Consider the following 16,673-nt stretch of genomic DNA (forward strand, 5'->3'; position numbering starts at 1 on the left):
TCATGACCTAAGACAAAATCAAGAGTCGGATGTTTAGCAGACTCAGGCCCCTAGGCGCCTTGCCCTCCCTTATGATTTTTTAAAATAACATTTTCTTTCATCTAGTTTAGTTTATTTTAAGAATATGGTATGTAATATACAAACTATGTGTTAATCAACTGTTACTGATAGGCTTCTGATCAGGAGTAAACTGTTAGTTGTTAAGTTTTGGGGGTGTCAGAAGTTGTACATGGGCTTTTGACTGTGTAGGGGTCAGGGCCCCAATCCCTGAGTTGTTCAAGGGTCCACTGGACTGTCTTCTGTCCTCCAATTTCTCTTCTTTCTTTCTTTCTTTCTTTTTTTTTTTTTTTTAAGATTTTATTTACTTATTTGACAGAGAGAGATACAGCGAGAGGGAACACAAGCAGGGAGAGTGAGAGAGGGAGAAGCAGGCTTCCCACTTGATCCCAGGACCCTGGGATCATGACTTGAGCTGAAGGCAGACACTTAACAACTGACCCACCTAGGTGCCCCTGTCCTCTAATTTCTAATGAGAAATTTCTTGGTGATCTTATTGAGGATCCCTTGTGTGTAATGATTCACTTTACTCTTGTTGCTTTCAGGATTCTCTTTGTCTTTCTGTGTTTTCATTTATAGTTTATCTCAGTATAGATTTCTGAGTTTATCCTGCTTGGAGTTTGTTGAGCTTCTTTTTTCAGGCTCACAGCCAGAGATCTAGAGTCCCATGCTCCACTGACCTTGCCAACCAGGTGCCCCTAGCTTCTTGGATGTTTAAATGCCTGTACTTCATCAGATTTGGGATTTAGCCATGTTTCTTCAAATAATCTCTTTGGCCCTTTAGTCTCCCTCTTTTCCTTCTCAGACTCCCACAAGGCATCTGCTGGTTCTTTTCTTAGTATCCCACAGATCCTATTCTCTGTTTACTTTTTTTAAGTCATTTTCTTTGTGTTCTTCAGGCTCGATAATTTCAGTTGCCCTGTCTCCATGCTGATTCCCTCTTTCACCTGTTCAAATCTGCCTTTAAATCCCTCTGATGAATTTTTCATTTTTGTCATTGTACCTTTCAGCTGGAGAATTTTTTAGGTTTTCTATTTCTGCAGATACTACTATTCTGTTCATACATCATTTTCTTTACTTTCTCCACATCTTTCTTTAGTTATTTGAGTATCTTTAAGATATTTGTTTTAAAGTCTTTGTTTAGTGGGTTTGTTAGCTCTTCTTTCTCCAGAATGGTTACTGTTGGTTTTTCCCTTTGAATGGGCCATACAGTCCTGTTTCTTTGTAATCCGCGTGTGTGTGTGTGTGTGTGTGTGTGTCTTTGTTTCTGTCTTTGGTTTTGAAAACTGCATACTTGAATCTAATAATACAATAAATCTGAAAATCAGATTGTCCTTCTGCCCCAGGTTTTGCTGGGTTTTTGTTTTTATTGTCTTGGCTGTCTCTTTGCCAGGAATCACTTTGAGGTATAAGCTTTCCTCAGCTCTTCACTGAGCTTGTGCCTTTTTCTGGATATGTGTTGTGTTGATTTTCTTAATCCCCTTATTACTAGTCCTTTATTATCTAGCTCCTGAAAGGAGAAATTTAAAAAAGACACCAGCTCTTTAGGTTTCCCTCAGCCCGAGGGATAGGGGCTTACATAATGTGTGTGTGTGTGTGTGTGTGTGTGTGTACACACATCAGTGACTGCCTCTTTGTCAGCACCTCAGTGATCAGATGCATCATGCAGCTGTCAGTACATAGATCCCTGATATTTTCATGACAGGATTCTTACTCTCACCTTAACTCCTGCAAGCCACTCTTCAAACTAATGTACAGCTACCTGGCATGTGCCTGGGGAGTGGAAGATGTGTAGCCCTTGCTGAGTTAAGAGCTGAAATTAACTAAAATTTATAGTCCAAGACTTCTCTGGAAGTTTCAAGCCTTGGAGTAGACTCCAGAGTTCTGAAATAGTTCAGTCAGACAGATTCTGCAAGTACAGTTGTTGTCTAGGTGAAGAGACAGATTCTTAGTGCTTCCTACTCCACCATTTCCCAGAATCTCATAACTTTACGAAAGATTCATTATAGTTTTGAAGACTTCTTAATCTTTTTCCCATTATTTTCCAGATTAAACCTCAAAGCAATACGTTTGAGACCTTTTACTTCGTTTTCAAGTTTAGATAGCAAATACTTGAAGGAGGGATTCTTGTTTCTGATCCTTTTTTTTTTTTTCCCCCTAAGAAGAAAACTAAATGCTTCCAACTGGAAGACTGGAAGAGTGTGAGACTGGAAATGGAGAGACCCCTTAAGAGGCAGTTGCTTCTGTTACTACTACTAAGGCAGTGGTAGTGAGAATGGAGATACATGGATTCATTTGAGTCCTATGAAGGAGGTGAAAAGGACATGACTTGAAATGATGGGATTGACTGAGTAGACGTTCATTAATCCAGATAACTGTATTAATTAATGGTAATAGTGTTTTCTAAATTATAGAATACAGAAGCAGAAACTCCTAAGGGAAATGTAGTTAAGTGTGAGGTGCCTGTGAGATGGATAAGTACAGTACTTCAGAAAGCATTTTCATACCTAGGAATTTTAAGTAATAGTGTACTGGTTCCTGGTAACTCCCGTGGGTCCTATTGCATGCATAAGCCAAAAGGTAACAGGAAGTCAATAACATGGAGGGTAAGAGGGGGAAATAGATTTAAGCATAGCAGTTAAGGTGAAAAATAACTCCAATGTTATGATTAATTGCATATTAAATATGTCTGAGAGTTCAGGTTACCACAAGTTTAGCATATATATGTTAGGAGAATATGGTTGCTGAGTAATGATATAATCTAAGCCTTATTTATACTGTATGGCATAGGGAAATGATAGTTCCACTGTCCCCTATGCTTTGTGTTTTCTTTTGGAAATATGTACAACTTGGAGCAACACTTTTAAGAGATACAGTAATTAGAGTCTATTAAAGAGTAACAACTGGAACAGCAAAGGATTAAGATGATGAAAAAAATCAGAAAACACAGTACAAATCTGGTTTTATTTAGTCCAGATAATTTGAGGAGATATTTTTAATTTTGATTGTAGTTTTGATGTAACTCAAGAGACTTTCTTGATATAATCTGATTCAGTTCTCTCATTTTACAAATAAGAAAATAGAGTTTTAGTTAATATGACATTCCCTGACTCAGAGTTAATAGCAAGGCAGTTTAATGGCAATCCCAGTTTGTTAAGCATATTTTATCTATTGGAACAGTGAAGCAGGGCTGGGACTAGAGTGAGACAGCAAGTTGCCTAGGGTACAAAATTGAAGGAAGTTGTCATTCTTAGATGCAGACCCTGCACTTGCAAGATCTTTATTTATCAGAGTAATATTTGAAGATGGTTTAAAATGTCAGATAGTTACAGGAGATACCTCCTAGCCCTGCAAATTAAGGATAGCCTGAGGAAGCTAGATGGAGTGATGATGGTGGAAGAGAATTATCCCTCAAGACCTAGCCCTCCGTGTATGGTAATCTGGCAGTTGGCAAGTACCTGTGAAGCATTACTTCACTTTTTGTGAGAACAGTGTGGGGTGCTCTATCTTTAGGCCAGGATTGGTTCCTGTACTCTTTTCTTTTTTTTTTCCCCCTTCAATCAGATCTCAGAGGCTTTAGTTTCCTCTGTGCCCTTTTTTTTTTTTTTTAAGATTTTATTTATTTATTTATTTGACAGAGAGAGAGAGAGAGATCATAAGTAGGCAGAGAGGCAGGCAGAGAGAGAGGGGGAAGCAGGCTCCCTGCTGAGGGGAGAGCCTGATGTGGGCCTCAATCCCTGGGATCATGACCTGAGCTGAAGGCAGAGGCCCAACCCACTGAGCCAGCCAGGTGCCCTCCTATGTGCTTTTAAAGCTGTTTTCATCCACAGCCTCTTGGGGGTTCTCTCAACTTGGCTGGCGAGTTAGACAATCTAGACATAACTCTCATTCCTTTGCCTTTACAGCTCACACAGCCAAATAATGGAAACAATTTGGAGGTTAATAGTAGCAAAGACAGAGATTAACCCAAATCTGCTTTTACTGTCATGACCTTTTTTTCTAGTTTCTGACTTCCATTTCGGTTTTGAGAGTACAGTTACCTAGTTGAGCTCCATTCTCCTTAAGTAAAGGACATGTTTATTTATGAGGGTATTTACCCCCAGCACTTAGGGGTTAGAGGTTGTCTAGGCTAAATAAAACCCTCCATGTGTCAGGAGGATAATTTGTATTTCCCAGAACTTAAATGGATGACACATGAAGTATACAAGATGTCCTCCGAATATTAGTGGTTTCCTTTTTTGGCATTACCCTGTAAGGAGAATAAAACCAGAAAGTCCAGCCTTTGTCTTAGAACTAATGGGTATAAAGTTGTGCTGCCTCTCTGGACTTGTCCTTTTTATACCTGGTGCCTACCTTGCCTCCTTAGGACCATTATATTATTTGTTCTTTAGGCCTTTGGAGTTCAAGACAGGACATTTGTTTTTATATTACAATTTAAAATAGGTGGATTCTGGGAACTAAGAGTTTATAAAGTAAAAAAATGGGTGGTTTTATTGGCTCAATCAGAGGTAGCTAAACATATATAAAAAGTAGCAGTATATTGGATCTAGTTTACAGATGCAGTTGGCATGCTGATGGGAGCAGAATAAGTTGAAGTCAGCATTACAGATGAAGTTGTATTAGCAAGAAATAGAACTTTTCCCACTAGCCTGTAAGCTCTGTCAGGACAGATACAGCTTTGTAAGCTGGTTAGCTCATACTGTGCCTCGTACACAGTAGGGCCCAAAGATAAATAATAAATAAGTTGAAAGCTTGGTAAAATCAGTTATTTTGTTGTTTATAAGCTCCACATAGTGTTCAGTTAGGCTACATTAAACCCGTCCCAGAGTTTAACCACATACACACAGTTGTTAAATTTGGAAATATCTTTACTTGCTAGTATTTGGGTTTCCTCAATATCCATCATTTTTTTATCATTGTTTTCACATTTTTCTTATATGTGAAGTCTTTCTTTTAGAGTTTTCTTTTCCTTTTTTTTTTTTTTTTACATTCATTCAGCAAATATTTATTGAACACAAAGTAGATGTGAGGTACTGTGAGAGACACTTTCAGAAAGTGGTTGTTTTTCTGTTTCCAGAATTGCTGTTCTTCTTCTCTTCGATCTGCCGTTGGATTTTCAGGTGTTTGCAATCTTCAGATAAGCTATCTAGCTGATCTCCGGCTAGCTGAAGTAGTCTCAGCCTGCTACTTCTCAGCCATCTTGACTCCTCCCTCTTTTTTCTTTTAAATTTGTTACTCTAGGGGTGTCTGGCTGACTGAGTTGGAAGAGCTTGCAACTCTTGGATTTGAGTTGGGGCCCCATGTTGGGTATAGAGATTACTTAAATAAACTTCAAAAAAAATAAATTTGATACTGTCTGTTCAGGTGCCTGTTATCATATATTGACCCTATTTGTTTGTTTTAACAGAAAAGTAATTTTAGTTTATGAAATGAAATATCCCGAGATAGGTTCTGGGTTGACGAAAATTAGATTTGGAGGCTGAAAAAATGGACTCCCATCTCTGTGGCCCTCTCACCGTCCAGGTTCTATATGGTGCCATTTACTTAGCTCTCAGGTTTAAGTCTTTTTGGGAAAGAGTAAGTACCTTTCCAATAACCCCTGTATGCATCCCAGGAGTCTTTCTGAATGAACCACTTGAGTTTTAAGCCCATTCGTCGCTAGTCACAAGAATTAAGGGAATTTAATATTATTGGCCATGTGTGAATTGCATATACTACTCCTGAATTCTTGGAACTCCACCTCAAGAATGTCAAAATAGAATTAGGATTGGGGATGAAGGGGATAGTTTCTGAAGAGAAAGTTGAGGTACTGTTATGAAAAGAAGGGAAAATGGATACTGGTATAGCTTAAAAGTCAGCTAGCTATTTTAACATTTTGATTGACTTAGTTTTGATTTTCAAGGGATCAGTGAGGTTTTCCAAATTAATTTTTTGAATTATCAAAGTAATACTTGAAATTCGATTAAAGTTTCAAATAGTGCTAAAAGGCCTAATAACAAAAAACAGCAGTTCTTTGCTTTCCTTTTTCTACCCCCTTGCCTCAAGAAGTAATCACTAAACTTTTTGAGCTGTATCAGCAGCAACAGCTTAAAAAGTTGAAAGTGATTACTTCTTGAGACAAGCAGGAGGGAAAAGAGGGAGGAGAACAAAGGATTGTTACTTTTGTTATAGGCCTTATAGCACTATTTGATATTTTAAACTATGTTCATGTATTACTTTAATATATAAAAAACATATAATTGTTAGTATTATCTCCTGATCCATTAATTTTAGACATCTACTGATTTTCTGTTAAGATAAAGGGAGGTTTGTATGTGTGTGTAGTAAGGAAGCTCTACACCCAACGTGGGCTTGAACTCACAACCCCGGGATTGAGAGTCAAATGCTCTGCCTACTGAGCTGGACAGGTCCTGCATTTATTTTCTTAATCTGTCTTTCTTAGCATCATTGTCTTGATAATGTATATTCATATTCAGCATTTTTATCATTATGACTATATAAACATATAGTTTATAGCTGACCCACCTCCTTCTGTTAACTTGTCTTTCTTGTGAATTTATTTTTTCTGAAATTTACAAGAAATTTGTGTGGTTCACGTTTAAAATTTTTTTCATTGTTTTTGAATTTATAGCTAAGTCTTCCCACACTCTCCAGCATTTCTATAAAATTTGTATTTGTATATAATTTTTCACATAGTCCTGTCAGATTAACTGTATCAGGTTTTTTTATTTATTTTTTTTTTCCCCCTGGAATCTTACTCCAAGTTGGACTGTTTATTCTAAACTGCTTCAGATCTTAATTTACTTTTGCTAGCATTCTGGAAATTCCTTTTGCTTTTCTTCATTGGTTTTCCTGCTTCTTAGATCCTTTGTCTTCTTTTGTCTTGTTTTACTCTTTTGTTTTGCTGGAACATATCCTCTGGTTTTTTCTTAAGTCAAAATGAATTGGAATTAAATTTTTTGAGATTGCCTGTCCAAAAATGACTATTCTTCTCTTATACTTAATTTTAATTGGTAGCTTGGCTGTATTTAGGAGTTATTTAAAGTGTATAGAGTTTCAGTTTTGCAAGATGAAAATAGTTTATGAGATGGATAGTGGTTGTGGTTGTACAATATTGTGAATGTACTTAATGCCGCTGAATTCGACACTAAAAATGGTTCAGATGGTAAATTTTATTTGTATTCTATTAGTTAGATAGGACTGCCATGACAAACTATCATGGACTGGGTGGCTTAACAGAAATTTATTGTCTCAAAATTGTGGTTGCTGGAGTCTAAGGTCAAGTTGTCATCAAGGTTGGTTTCTTCTGAGGGCCTCTGTCTTTGACATAATATAGATGGTTGTCTTCTCCCAGGATCTTCATATGGTCTTCCCACAGAGTGTGTCTGTGTTCTAATCACCTTTTCTTACAAAGACACTAATCGTACTGGGTTAGGGCCTACCCTGATGACTTCATTTTACTTAATTACCTCCTTAAAGACAGAGTCACGTTCTGAGGTACTAGAGGATAGATGTCAGCATCTGAATTTTGTAGGGGAAAAAATTCAGACCATATTATGTACCACAGTTGTAAAAATAATACATTAAAAACGAACTACAGAGACACCTGGGTGGCCCAGTTGGTTAAGTGTCTGCCTTCAGCTCAAATCATGATCCCAGGGCCCTGGGATTGAGTCCTGCATTGGGCTCCCTGCTCAGCAGGGAGTCTGCTTCTTCCTCTTTCTCTGCCACTCTACCTGCTCATTCAATTTGCTTTCACTCTCAAATAAATAAAATCTTTAAGAAAAAAAAAATGAGTACAGTCAATCATCCACCCATTCGTGTTTAGGTGACTAGTAGTACAATAAGGGTTAAATCAGTTAATGGTTTACAGTTGTGGTATTAATTATGACGTTAAATTCTTCATTGTTTTATTTTTTCATAGATGGTTTATACCATAATTGCTCATCATTTAGCAGTTTTAGCAATAGTATTATATTCTTTTTACATTAGTAATAACATATGGCTGCTTCTTTAGATTATATAAAATGTAATATTCTTCAGATTATAGAATGGTAGTATGTTCCTTTTTTTTAAAGATTTTATTTATTTGACTGACAGAGATCACAAGTAGGCAGAGAGGCAAGCAGAGGGAGAAGGGGAAGCAGGCTCCCTGCTAAGCAGAGATCCGGATGCCGGGCTCAGTCCCAGGACCCTGAGCCGAAGGCAGAATTTTAACCTGAATTTTGACCTGAGCCACCCAGGCGCCCCTAGAACGGTGATAATGTTCTTAAGGTGATCTTGGTACAGATTATTGTAATTCAGAGTAATAAGTAAAATTTTGTGATACCTGACGAAATAATCATATAGGGAGTAATGCTTTATGTATTGTAGGGCATTAATTAAATAAGTTGTTGAGAAATAGAATTACAGTTGATATTTTTTGAAGATTTATTTTAGGGGGGAGGGGCAGAAGGAGAGAGAATCCTGAAGCAGACTCCCCACTGCGCAGGGAGCCCTGTAAGGGGCTCAAACCCAGGATGCTAAGATTATGACCAGAGCTGATATCAAGAGCCAGCCACTTAACCAACTTAGCCACCCACGGGCCCCTGCAGTTGATATTTTTTGAGATCATGTTTTGCTTGATATGTCTTTCTTTACTTTCAGGCCTTCACTGTATGTCCTCCTAGTCTATAACTACTCAGTAAACATTTTGTCAAATGAATAAATGATTAATTTTGATAATGCACGGGACTTTTGCCTGTGTTGTATTTTGTGTTTGCTTATATTGGATTTTCCAAAGGCTATTTCTAAAAATAAATAGAATAAGGGGGTGTTTTATTTGACCTATTCTTTAAAAAAACAAAAAAGGCTTGGGATGCCTGGGTGGCTCAGTTGGTTAAGCCACTGCCTTCAGCTCGGGTCATGATCCCCAGGGTCCTGGGATGGAGTTCTGCATCTGGCTTTTTGCTCAGTGGGGTGCCTCCTTCTCTCCCCGCCTCTGCCTGCCTGCCATTCTGCTTGTTATGGGTGCATGCTCTCGTGAGTGTTCTCTCTCTGACAAATAAATAAATAAAATCTTTAAAAAAACAAAAACAAAAACTTGATTTTTTAAAAAAAGATTTTATTTATTTATTTGACAGACAGAGATCACACGTAGGCAGAGAAGCAGGCAAAGAGAGATGGAGAAGCAGGCTCCCTGCTGAGCAGAGAGCCTGATGTGGAACTTGATCCTGACCTGAGCCAAAGGCAGAGGCTTTAACCCACTGAGCCACCCAGGCGCCCCTTGATTTTTTTTTTTTTTTTTAAGATTTTATTTATTTATTTGACACAGAGATTACAAGTAGACAGAGAGGCGGGCAGAGAGAGGGGGAGGGGAAGCAGGCTCCTCACGGAGCAGGGAGCCCGATGGGGGGCTCGATCCCATGACCCTGGGATCATGACCTGATCAGGGCAGAGGCTTAATCCACTGAGCCACCCAGGTGCCCTGCAAAAAAGGCTTGATTTCTTAAGGAGTCTTTATTTCAGACTAGTCTATAATTTTTTATTTTCCCCATGATGGGATTCTTACCCATTTTTTTTCATTCTCAGAGTGTTTAACAATTAAAATTACTTACAAGATACTAAGGTTTAAAACATTGAATAGAATAAAATCTTATGAATTGCCTTGTCTTTTTTGAGTTACTTACAGCACATAGAAGTTAGTTATTTGGGGATATTTTCCCCCCTTCATTGTTTACCAAAAGATCTGTAACCCAACCAAACTTCCGGAGTTAGTCACTTGGGTATTGTCACTCTGCTGATTTTTATCAGAAACAGGAAATTGTCAGGTTATGTGTTAAACAATAAAAGAATCTAAAATTGCATTTGTTTCAGCATGAGAGATTTCTCTTTAGAATTTTTTTCTATTACTAGCTGGTTCCTTCCTTTTCCAGTGTAACAACTGGCTTGCCCAAAATGGTCATATTTATTATGGCCTATACACACAGCAAACTATATCTTTCCTCATAGTTTACATATCATACACAATATGGTTTGGTAAAATGATACGACAAACTTAGTGTCATTTAATATATAGATATGCTGAATGGATTTGTAAAAGTTGGTTGGGGAAGAATGTGTTTTTAGGTGTTTGACCTGATACTATTTCTATATTTAGGTTAGCAGTTCTCTAGAGATTCTTAAAATACCTTTTAAGGAGTCTACAAGACTAGACTATTTCCATTATACTGAGATATTCATTTCCATTTTCACACTAGAGTTTCCAGAGGCTGTATGAATGCACTGGTGTTTTTATAATAAGATGTCAACATTTGAAGATCTGCAAAACTTAGTGAATATTTATTGCATGATGATACAGAATCATATGTGAGTATAAACAGGTCCATTTAAACTATAAGACTGAGCAGTGAATATTTTCTGCTATGTATTTTAGTTTACATTCAGTAAGATTGACACTTTTTGGGAGTGTGATTGAGATTTGACACAGTTATGTAATCACTACCACAATCTAAATTCAGAACAGTTCTTCACTCCTCATGCTTTGTAGTCCAGAATGTCATACGTAGCCTTTTGAATCTGGTTCAGTGAGATCATATATGGTTAATGTGTGTTAAACTTTATAAGAAGCTGTTAAACGTTACCCTTAGTAACTATATAAAACCGTAGCTATATTGTTTTGCATCTCCACAAGCAGTGTTAGAGTTCCCCATTGCTTTGCATCCTCACTGGTACCTGGTACTGTTTGTGTTTCCTCTCTCTCCCCCTTTACCTCTTTCCCCTCCCTCCCTTCCCCACTTTTTTACTACCTCTCATCTTTTGAAGCCATTTAATTCACTGTGTTGTGATATCGTTTTGTGGTTTTAATTTGCATTTCTTTAATGACTAATGATGTTGAAGATCTTCACATGTGCTTGTATATCATCCTTGTGCAGTATCCCCTCTTTCCAAAAGTTCGTATTATGCCACTTAAGACCTATGCTAGTATGGTAATGACCTTTTTTTACCGGGCGGGGTGGGGGTGGCGGGGAGTGAAAATCCTCTTCAGATTTTTTTTTTGTTTGGTGAAAATAGGTACTAATGTAGGTCTTTAAAAAGCAAAGTGGTGTGACTTGAACTTTCAGAAAGCAGGGGATACCTTCACTTCATCTTATTTTGGCTTCTGAAAGGTTTCGTAGGAATGCTCTGCTTGGAGATAGTGGGATAAACCTCTGTCATCTTTGGTGAAGTATCTGTTCAAGTGTGTGACCATTTAAAAATGTTAAATATTTAAATATTTTTGTTCCATGGCTTTTCTGGGCACAGCCTGAGGCAGTGATTTCTAGGGTGGAATAATACACCAGTGGCTCTGTTGGCCTGCCCTCCACAGCTTTGCAGTGGGAGTCATCCAGGCTGTTGAAAGCTACATGATGACCTCCTCTTCTGAAATGGGAGAAACAGGCTTAATGATCTCTGAGTCACCTTTTGGATCCCTCTTCCCTTGTCTTGAAGAATATCTTGTGTTTGCAGTGGAGTAGCTTTCTGGTTTCATCCTATACAATCAAGAAAACTTGACAATCTTTCTTAATTCCTTCTTGTCTCCTTCCAGTTCAGATTGGCTGCTTCTTGCTGGGGTGGCTGATTAAATCTCATGTTCACCCTTACTCTTTTCTATGAAAGGATCCATTGTCTCTTATTACACTCCTAGTGTTTGATTCTGAATGTGTTTCTCATTTCTTTGCACTACAGCAGATTGAGAATTTCCTACCTTTTAAATTAACTTCTTTTTGATTAACATTTCCATCTTTAAGGTATTTTTTCCATGTTTACTATAAGCATTCAAGAGAAGCCAAGCCACAATTTCAACACTTTGCTTAGAAATGGCCTCAGATAGCCAATTTCAGCCTCACAAGTTCTGAGCTTCCACAAAACACTAGGACATGACTATGGTTCAGCCAAGTGCCTTGCCATCTTATAACAAGGATCACCTTTCCAGTAGCATGCACCTCATTTCTGTCTGAGACATTATCAGATTGGCTTTTATTATTATTAAAAAGCAAAATTCAACTGAGCAAATTTAAAGATTTATTGGCTTTATTTAATGATTCATAAATTGGACAGTATCTCATTTAGCAGATAAAAGGGGTTACAGAGAGCTATACAGAATTAAAGGCTTTTATAGGAAAAGGAAGTTTCTAGCAAAGAGTGGATTGTTTCAGATAATGTCACCTTCTTAGGGAGAATGGAAGAGTCTGTTGAGTGGATTACTTTAATTGGTGCTGACCAGTTAATTCCAGATTGACTGGTTAAAGGTTACATTTCTGGGAGAGACTGAAACTGCAGTTAGGTTAGAGATTGAGTCTTACTCTTGGTTTGTTGATGTGGTGCTTAGCATGAGCAACTGCAGTTTGGGCCTATAGTCTCTTTTTTAACGTTGTCTGTATTTCAGCCAACATTATTTTGTTCATGACCACTTAGGTATTCTCTTAAGAGGGTTGAGGCTTGGGCGCCTGGGTGGCTCAGTGGGTTAAGCCGCTGCCTTCGGCTCAGGTCATGATCTCAGGGTCCTGGGATCGAGTCCCGCATCGGGCTCTCTGCTCAGCAGGGAGCCTGCTTCCCCCCCCCTCTCTCTCTCTGCCTGCCTCTATGCCTACTTGTGATCTCTCTCTGTCAAATAAATAAATAAAATCTTAAAAAAAAAAAAAAAATAAATAAATAAATAAATAAAACTGAAGTTTTAAAAAAAAAAAAAAAAAAAAAAAAAAAAGAGGGTTGAGGCTTGGTGCACCTGGGTGTGGCTCAGTTAGTTAATAAGCATCTGACTGCCGCTCAGGTCAGGGTCCTGGAATAGAGCCAGGCTCCATGCTCAGGTGTGTGCATGTTCTCTCTCTCTCTTTCTCTCTCTCAAATAAAGTCTTAAAAAAAAAATTTAAAAAAGAGGATTGAGGCTTTCCTTACAGCTCTCCACTTCTGACCCTTCAGAATAATTTGCCCTTAACATCTATTCATGGCACTGTAGAATTTTTCTAGCATGTACCTCCAGGTTCTGCTCATTATCCAGTTGAAAGTCACTCCCACATTTTTTAGGTATCCCTTAGCAACCACAGCCTCAATTCTTGGTACCAGTTTTTTGTCTTAATATATTTGGGCTGCTATTGTAAGGGCCTGTTTAGCCAGAGCGGCCCTACCTCAGTTGGACAGCCATTTTGTTGTTTATGCAGTAAAACTTAAATTGACCCTGTTATCCCCCCCCACACACACACTAGTTGAACTTATTTAAAAGCAAGACCGGGAAACCAGTCCCAGGACAGAGCCCAGATACAGGGGTGGGTCAGGTCAGGTCCAGATAACAGCCCAAATGTAGGGATGAGTCGGGTCAGGTGGAGACATCCAATCAGTAAAGCGCGCATACTGTCTCCCTAGCTACCATGAAGTGTGGGCCCCGCCTTTTTGGGGCGGGGGCAGTTCTCACCAAGGTGATAGGCTAGTGCGAATGTCTGCTATGGGGTGAATTGTAGTTCAGTTGGCCACCTGTGTGTGGCCAGGCTCAACCACACGGCCTTTGCTCTATAAAAGTTAGTCTGTGAGGCAGGGAGGGGGTGTGGTCGTCCTCTCTGTAAGGGGGGCCCTGACCGGTGGGTTTGATTCTTGATGCTTGGCGTGAAATAAAGCTTTGCTCGACCCTCCGCTTTGTATCAGTCTCGCTCCTTTGACCATGGACCCAACATTGGGGACCCAACACTATAACAAAATACCATAGGCTGGGTGGCTTATAACAGTAGAAACTTAACTTCTCATAGGTCTGGAAGCTGGAAGTCTGTGATTAGGGTGCCAGCATGGTTAGGGGAGTCCTCCCTCCTCCATGTTGCAGGCTTCTTGTATCCTCACCTGGTGGAAGGGGCTGGGGAAGTACTAATCTCATTCATCAGAGCTCCAGCCCTTGGGACTAATGAGCTACCAAAGGCCCTGCTTCATCTTATGGGAGTTAAGATTTCAACATTAATTTTGGGAAGACCAAACGTTCAGACCATAACAATAGTATTTTCTTACTATGTTTTTATGTTTTATGTTTCTTTCAATTCAGACATTGGCAAATTTATCTTTTTAGTAGTTCTTGCTAAAGAGTTATCAATTTTCTTGATCTTTTCGGAGAACATCTTCTGGTTTCAGTGGTTTTTCTCCAATTTTTGTTTCAGTCTCACTGATTTCTGGTCTTTATTCATGTCCTTCCTTCTGTTTCCTGTGGGTATAATGGGCTTTTCTAGTTTCTTACGGCAGAAGCTGACATTTATTACTATTGTTGTTGTTATTATTTATTTATTTATTTATTTATTTATTTTGGAGCCTGGTGTAGGGCTTGAACTCATGACCTGAGCTGAAATCAAAAGTTGGATGCTTGGTCTACAGAGCCATCCAGGTGCCCCAGATGCTTACAGTATTGATTTGGGACTTGTTTTCTAACATCATTGGCAATCAATACTGTAAATTTCCTTATAAGTACTACTTTAGCTGCAGCTAATAAATACTTACATGTTGTGTTTTCATTTTTACTTAGTTCAAAATATTTTCTAATTTCCCCTGAGTTTTTCTCTTTGATACATGAGTCATTTAGTATGTTGTCTAATTTCCAAATACTTCTAGATTTTCTAGTTATCTTTCTGATACTTCTAGTTTAATTCTGTCATAGAGAATGTCTGCTATGTGATATTAACTCTTTCACATTTATTAAAATTTATTTTATGTTCCAGAATATGACCTGTCTTGGTGAATATGCCTTGTGCACTTGAAAAGATGTTTATGTTGTTGTATAGTATTGTATAAAATGTTGGTTGAGTCTGGGTTTTTTTGCTGCTTTTCTACATATTTTATGGATTACTGAAAGTAGTTGCAGTTTTCAAGAATAATGGTTTTATTTACTTCTTTTCATACTGATCATTTTTACTTTATTAATTTTGCAACTCTGTTAAGTATGGATACATTTAAATTTGTTGTGTCATCTTGATGAATTGACCTTTTTCTCATTATCTCATGTCGCCCTACCCGGTGATTTTCCTTGTTCAGTAATCTCCTTTGTCAGATACTTCTATAGCAACTCCAGCTTTCTTCTGATTCCTGTTTGTATGATCCTTTTACTTTTATGCTGTGTATCATTATATTCAAAATAGGTTTCTGATAACAGATGAGTCTTTGTTACTTTGATCACCTCTCTGTCTTTAATTAAGACCAATTATTTAATGTAATTATTGATATCTTTGAGTTTAATTATGTGTTATCTATTTCTTGTGGGTTTTTTTTTTTTTTTTTTTTGGTGAAGATTTTATTTATTGTCTTTGGCTCAGGTCATGATCCCGGGGTCCTAGGATCGAGTCCCGCATCGGGCTCCTTGCTTGGCAGGGAGTCTGCTTCTCTCTCCACCTCTGCCTGCTTATGCGCTCGCTCGCTCTCTCTCTGACAAATAAATAAAATCTTTTTTAAAATCTTTAAAAAATAAAAAAAATTAAAAAAATTTTTAAAGACTTTTTAAAAAAAAATTATTTGACAGAGACAGACACAGCGAGAGAGGGAACACAAGCAGGAGAGTGAGAGAGGGAGAAGCAGGTTTCCTGTGGAGCAGGCAGCCTAGTGTGGGGCTTGATGCCAGGACCCTGGGATCATGACCTGAGCTGAAGGCAGATGCTTAATGACTGAGCCACCCAGGTGCTCCAGAGTACTTTTTTAAGTATCCATTTTATTGTCTCCACTGGTTTTGGGTTATGGGTTATATCTCTTTGTCTTACTTTTTTTTTTTTTTAAGTGATTGCCCTAAAGATTATAATATACTTTTCACAGTATATCTAGAATTTGCATTTTGCCACTTAAAATAGAACATAAAACTTTACAGCCATATAGGTCCCATTGCCCTCCCCACTTTATATAGTTGTTAATTGTCATATAGTTGTTGTCAATTGTCATTGAATTCTACATATGTGAAACTCTCGTGTTAGTATTATAATATTCCTTTTCAAGAATTACGTGTGTTTTAAAAAATTTAAGAGATGAAAAAGAATCTTATTATATTCACCAAAATATTTACCATTTTTTTGCTCTTCTTTCATTGCTGAAGTTTCATGTTTCCCTCTGATAATCACTTGTCTTTTAGCCTTAAGACCTTCCTTTACATTTCTATTAGAGGCAGTCCACTGGGCAACAGAATGGCTTAGTTTTTCTTCATCTGAGAATGTCTTTATGTCATTTCATTCCTGAAGGGTATTGTCACTACATACAGAATTCTGGATTTTTGGTTGCTTGCTTTCAGTATTCTTTTTTTTTTTTTTTTTTTTAATTTATTTTCAGCATAACAGTATCATTATTGCTAACATTATTCTTAAGTTATGGTAATGGTTTTTGGTGAGAAGTCCTTAGTTACTCAGATTGCTCCTATGTCAGGTTTTCTTAACTTCAGCACATTGGGCTGGGTAATTCCTTATTGTGGAGGCCTGTCCTGTTTATTATAGGATGTTTAGTGGTATTCCTGGCCTCTCCTAGTAGCACAGTCTTGTCACCCTCTCCAGTTGTGACAATAAAAAATTACTTCAGGCATTGTTAAATAATCCCCTTGAGTGTGACATAATCCCCAGTTAAGAACCACTGCCATGTGGGCACCTGGGTGGCTCAGTGGG

The 16,673-nt window shown here is 38.0% G+C and overlaps 1 protein-coding gene across 3 annotated transcripts in view; it reads left to right on the forward strand.

The window, feature by feature from the left end:
* The window catches only part of NCK1 (NCK adaptor protein 1), an 82,583-nt gene that overhangs the window by 25,686 nt on the left and 40,224 nt on the right, over positions 1 to 16,673 (forward strand). Inside the window, exon 2 of one of the 3 annotated variants that reach the window (XM_059162701.1) lies at positions 10,296 to 10,404. The exons of the other annotated variants lie outside the window; for them this stretch is intronic. The gene's annotated coding sequence lies outside the window, so the exon portion shown is untranslated. The remainder of the gene's footprint in view (positions 1 to 10,295; positions 10,405 to 16,673) is intronic. 3 annotated transcript variants of the gene reach the window in all.

Source organism: Mustela lutreola, chromosome 2 (genome assembly GCF_030435805.1).
Source record: "Mustela lutreola isolate mMusLut2 chromosome 2, mMusLut2.pri, whole genome shotgun sequence".
Lineage (NCBI taxonomy): Eukaryota > Metazoa > Chordata > Mammalia > Carnivora > Mustelidae > Mustela > Mustela lutreola.